The 6,556-nt window shown below is 34.0% G+C and overlaps 1 pseudogene; it reads right to left on the minus strand.

Annotated features, from left to right (window-relative positions):
* Nucleotides 1–2,090: 2,090 nt before the first annotated feature.
* On the minus strand, nt 2,091–3,198 carry LOC149238715 (UDP-arabinopyranose mutase 1 pseudogene; annotated as a pseudogene).
* Nucleotides 3,199–6,556: the final 3,358 nt, after the last annotated feature.

Here is a 6,556-nt window from a genome sequence, read left to right on the forward strand (position 1 = left end):
TACAAAATCAATCATTAGGGCATAGTCCTTATTATTTGTGTTCTCCCAAATCGAGAGATCTTTTTCTGATGTGGGCTCGGCAGACACATTGCCACCTCTTTCACAGACACCTCTCAACATGTCCTTGAAGATGTGGGTGTGCCTAATCTTTATGTACCTTTCATGGTAGTTCTCCTTGCCATTAAGAACTACACCAACAATGGATATGAAAAGTGCATCTTTTATAAGCAATTTCACTGCAAAATATTCAAGCAACTAATAAGAATCCATAACTAATAATAGAAAACTCCATGATTTTTATTCCACCAAGCTTCAAGGAGTGCATGATAAATGGAAAATTTGGAAAGAATAATACAAAACTTTACAATACACATTAGAGAATTAACAAGTGACCATTTACATTATTCCATGGACAATCGAAAAGAGCTCTTTGGTGGAAAATTCTCTTGTGAATCACATTTCATTCGAGATTACATGGAAAAATAATTCAAATCCGAGAAGTAACAATTATCACAGGGTCCACATGAGGCGTGAAAGTTTTCTTGTTGCAGGGACCACATGATGTTGGATTTACAATTTTTTTGTAGGTCGCATGAGTATACATGCATTAGGATTGATAAGGATGGCAGCTAATTGATAGCATGTTAGTGGCAGAAAACTCCAACGCATAATTATCATAATAGGAGAGAAGAACAAAGATGCAAGGGCACTTTTGCTAGGGTAGGAAAATGACATAGGCACCAGGAAGAGTGACAAAATGGAGTTACAAGGGGCATATGAATGCCTAAATTTGAGACTTGAACTTTGATAACATGTCAATCTAGGACGGTAACTTCCAATTGTGATGCATTCCATTAAGATGAATATCATTATATACAATAAGAATGGTGATCTTTGGGATTCAAATTACAAGTGCTTTTCCTATTCTAAGATATGGAATTTCTCTATTTACATATTTACATCATTTTTCCCAATTTTGGAGGATTATGTGTGTAATAATATGGAATGCTAAAGTACCTTCAAAATGCACTTTTTTTCTTTGAATCACTCTAAAAAAACAGAAGGTTTTAACTTTATATAGGCTTCAAAAGATAAATAAAGTATGTCCAAGCATTGGCATCCTATAACAGTAATAAAGAAACTTAATTTATTTTTTGAATTCCCTCACTTAAGAACATCATATCTTACTTCTGCATTTGTGGGATAAATTGATGATGGAAGATTGCTTTCGAGAGTATTCTATTACAAGGGAATTAAATAAATATAGAACACTTTGTTACTTTATTACTTGGGAAGCCTATTTGATGAAGAATGCCAAGAGTTGTTAGGATGTTCAAATTCCTACTTTCAAAGTGTCATTACAATCTCTTTCATTGTCTTCTTATTATAAAGGAAAAAATTGGTAGTGTTAATTGGAAAGGTGATTATGAAAAAGGATCATGTATTTTCCTCTATAGGTATCGTGAATGCTTGTCCTATGCCAAATTTTAGTCCAATGTCAAAATGAAATTGGTATACCTTTCTAAACATGGTAGGTATGATATTGGTGTTTATTTGCTTACCATTTTGTCTTGTTTTATATGACATGTTTGTTAGTCTCTTCCTACCTTCAGCAAAGGCTCCTAGTAATTGATTTGCATAGATTTACCAATGTTTAGTATTAAATCCCTTTTCTTTATCAATGCACTATTTTTTTTGTAATTTTCTATAAACTAACTCAAAAGATATTTTAATCAAAAGATGTTTTAATTTTCTACATGGATGAACCTTATTGTTTGAGATGATATTATTAGGCCTTTGGCATTAGTTGAGTATTGATTGGAATATCTGATGTTTCCAGAGATGTCCATTATCATCTAACTGGATCAAAAACAAATTCGTGCAAATACTGCATCCAGATTCTCAAACATAATTGCATCACAACAAATGTTTCCCAGATTTCAATGTCGCCCCTAATATCATTTGACTGCATAAAAATAAACTAATAGCTACAGATCAACTAGAATAGACTATCCATCTACCAAAATGATCATGAAATAAATAATATTGGACACCGTTCAGAGCTGATAAATGCAAGGAATTAATCCTTGCTAATTCGTGGATGTCTTATCTGATCCATGGGGAATTACTTCAGATTCTGCAGCACGGTTGGCAGTGGGGGGATTGAGATCATCCCAAGCTTCAATCCAAGTGACCATGGCATCTGCCAGCTTCTGGAAATATGGATCTATTACACCAAGTTTGTTCCTTACCTGCTTTGACAGTTCAATGTAGCATTGCTGGACAGAAGTACATTCCTGTGGAAGTGTAAGAGATTGGAAAAATGGAATGATGTCCTCTTGCCAAAATATTCCCTTGTACTCTTTCTTCAAATTAACAAAGGGGTTACTGGCCTTGCTGTGCCAAATGTATGGCAGCCCCGTCTTCACTCCCAATCCCAAGTGGTCGCAGATGACCTTGACACACCATCCTGCCCACATATCGTCATAGCGACCAATGGGCTGCCCATCGCCCATCAAGCAAGAATACATTGCAGGGCCAATCAAGTCCCGATGGAAGGCCAAATCCATACCACAGATGGGGAACAGAGTACCCTTTGGAATTGTTAAAACTGCATCCACATACCTGGTGTTGCGTTCCCAAGGCTTGACAAGCTATCTGGGGGCATCATAGTCAGGGATGTTCATCCAGAGGCCATGAGAGATTGCAGTGGGTGTTCCATGGCGAAGGCTGAAGGGGTACCCACGCACAAAATATGCACCCTCTCTCTATGGATCATACAGCGTATTGAAAAAGAATGGATTGGAGGGGGAATGCGAATTGAGAATGTGGTGGTGGAGAGCATTGATGTGGTTTCCAGACAGATCCTTGGCAGCAAAGCAGTCATCATCAATTGTAAAGATGTATTTCTTCTTGGAGACCATGTAGCGGAAGCAACGACAGGCACTGTCTTTGAAGGAAATGCAGGAGGCCTTGGGTCCCAGGATCCTGTTGATATCATTTCTATTGTACAGTTCGTAGTCGAAACCCTTGGGCACGCTGATGGTCATCGATGGATCCCCATCCCCACAATGATGAGGTGATACGGCTCAAAGAATGGCCTCACATTTCCAAGAAATCCAAGTTCCGGATCGTAGGTATCACTCTGTCCACTTGCTCCTTCAGGATCGGGGTCGCAGCAGCACTAGAACCTGCCATCTTATTATTATTCATCAACTGATGTTGCAAAATAGAAACAAGAAATGAAAGAAAACAAAAGCCACACAGCCGAAGAGGAGGGGAGGGGAGATGCGCACAACCCAGTCTTCCACTATCAGGAAGAATTGGAAGTGTTTTTTTTTCTAATGAAACACGCACAACCCAATCTTCAACAATCAATCAGGAAGAATTGAAAATTTTTGTCCCTCTCCATTCCTGTAATCAATCAGGAAGAATTGAAAATTTTTGTTCCTCTCCATTCGTGTTATGGTCTCATATAGATCTATTATTCTCTTTTGCATGTAGAGATTCTGTCCTATATAGCTCTTATCGTCTTTGGCCTGTCTGCTGGCCGTTTCTTTATGGTCTGGTTTTATTGTATATGAACGCTCCAGCACGTTCTTTTTGGCGGTTTTGCTGAACAGTTTCAAATGGCATCATATGTATTCACTGTTTATATTTTCTCAATATAATATCATCAGATTTTTCTTCTGAAAAAAAAAAATATATAAAATAAGGAAGAGGAGGCAACAGCTTTGTTACAGGAGTCGTCCAGCGGAGGAATTGCCTGGATCATCCAAAGTAGTCGGGATTCAGGTAAAAAAGATTAATACCCGTGGGTATAGGTAGAACCAAAATAAGAGTTCGAATAATACGATTGACCAAGCCCCTGAACCCACATATTCTTACCACCCGCCTACAGATATGAACCAATCGATACTCCAACCGTTGCAATTGACAACACATTCCCTCCGACGAAACCCCCTTCTTCGGCAGACGTGGAGAGAAAAAGTGGATTAATAGGGCTTTACACAATACACGGGTTCCACAACGATATTTGACATTGAGGTTAGTTAGGACGTTTGTGAGTGAGTCATCTCTTTTCGACTGCCTTCCGTTCTATCCAATTCACCCATGACTTGACTAAAATGGGAGGAATTTCTTGTTCGACTATAGGATGTTACAGCAGGCTCGATCATAAACCCCCTACTCAATAAGTAAATTGAAAGGTTCCGGAGGGGTTTTACAAAAAATTTTACCTTATTTTCTCTAAATATGACCAGAATTTCTATAATTTTTCGGGCCACTCCTCCGCCTTGTTAAGCTAGGCGTTTGTTATATGGGGATTGACGCTCTTGCGCAATTTGCAAAAAAAAACCCTTTTCGTTGGATTTTGGCAGCTCGAATTTTAAAGGGAAAAGTTCCATAAAGCAGATCGGTTATAAATTTTTTTTAATTAATTTGTTTAAAATTGGGTGAGATTTTTTTTAAAATTATAATTCATAACTATCCACGTTATTTGTTCCCTGTAAAGCCCCTTCAAGTAGGTGTAATGGTTAGATTCAAATTAAAATATTTTTTAATTGTAATTGTGTGTTCATCTTTTAGGTTTTTTTAATTAATTTGTTTAAAATTGGGTAAGAATTTTTTAAAATTGTAATTCATAACTATCAAATCTCTCTTCAAATTTTTAAAAATTTAATTCATAACTATACACTTTAATTGTTACCTGTAAATCTCTCTTCAAGTAGGTGTAATAATAAGATTCAAATTAAAATATTAACTCTGTGCTCATCTTTTTTGGTTTTTTTTTTTTTTTTTTTTTTTTAAAAATAGGGAAGTTAGGTTACATTTTTTTAATTAATTTGTTTAAAATTGGGTAATTTTTTTTTAAAATTATAATTCATAACTATCCACATTATCTGTTACGTGTAAATCTCTCTTCAGATTCTTTTGTTTCATAACCATGTGTTCGCCTTTTTTGGGATAAAATAATTTGTTTAAACTTAAGTAAGTTGGGTTACACTTTTTTAAATTTTTTTTTTTTTTTTTAAATTGCCTAAGAATTTTTTAAAATTTAAAATATCTTTCAGTTGTAACTCCCTGCTTATCTTTTTTGAATTTTTTTTTAAATTAATTTGTTTAAAATTAGTTAAGATGGGTTACATTTTTTTTAATTAATTTGTTTAAAATTGGGTAAGAATTTTTTAAAATTATAATTCATAACTATCCATGTGTAAAGATTCTTTTGTTTCTTACGTGTAATTCTCTCTTCGGATTCTTTTTTTTCATGTTCGTCTTTTCTGGGTTAAATTAATTTGTTTAAATTTAGGTAGGTTGGGTTACACTTTTTTTTAATTGCATAAAAATCTTTTTAAATTTAATTCATCACTATGCACATTACCTCTTACCTGTAAAGCCCTCTTCAAGTAGGTGTAATGGTAAGATTCGAATTAAAATAGTTAAGCTTTAACAACCTAAGTGGGGGCATCATAGTTAAGGATATTTATCTAGAGGCCATGAGAAACTCCAGTGGGTGTTCCATGGCAAACGCTGAATGGGTACCCATGCACAAAATTTGTGCCCTCTATCATAATCTATCATATAGTTATTGAAAAAGAATGGAATCGAAGGGGAAAACAAGTTTAGAATGTCCTGCTAGAGAACATTGACGTGATTTCTAGTGGGTTCCTTGGAAATAAAGTAGTAATCATCACTTGTAAATATATATTTCTTCTTGGAGACCACGTAGCTGAAGCAATGACAGACACTTTCTGATAGTTATGTTTGGAAATTACTGAGAGGGGGTGAATCCTTAAGTTGGATTACATTTTTTTTAATTAATTTGTTTAAAATTGGCTAAGAATTTTTTAAAATTATAATTCATAACTATCCACATTATTTGTTACTTGTAAATCTCCCTTCAGATTCTTTTGTTTCATAACCATGTGTTCACCTTTTTTGGATTAAATTAATTTGTTTAAATTTAGGTAAGTTGGGTTATACATTTTTTTAATTATTTTTTTAAATTGCCTAATTTTTTTTTTAAATTTAATTCATAACTATGCACATTACGTGTTACCTGTAATTCTCTCTTCAAGTAGGTGGAATGGTAAGATTCACATTAAAACATCTTGTAGTTGTAACTCTGTGCTCATCTTTTTTTTTTTCTTTTTCTTTTTTTTTTAAATTAGGTAAGTTGTAGGTGGAATGGTAAGATTCACATTAAAATATATTGTAGTTGTAACTCTGTGCTCATCTTTTTTTTTTCTTTTTTTTTTTTAATTAGGTAAGTTGGGTTACATTTTTTTAATTAATTTGTTTAAAATTGGGTAATCTTTTTTTAAAATTATAATTCATATCTATCCACGTTATTTGTTAGTTGTAAATCTCTCTTCAGATTCTTTTGTTTCATAACCATGTGTTCGTCTTTTTTTGGTTAAATTAATTTGTTAAATCTCTCTTCAGATTCTTTTGTTTCATAAGCATGTGTTCATCTTTTTTGGGTTAAATTAATTTGTTTAAATTTAGGTAGGTTGGGTTACACTTTCTTTAATTTTTTAATTTTTAATTTTTT

Source organism: Pinus tabuliformis, chromosome 8, assembly GCF_031772625.1.
Source record: "Pinus tabuliformis cultivar Carrire ecotype Pingquan chromosome 8, CPIR1, whole genome shotgun sequence".
NCBI lineage: Eukaryota > Viridiplantae > Streptophyta > Pinopsida > Pinales > Pinaceae > Pinus > Pinus tabuliformis.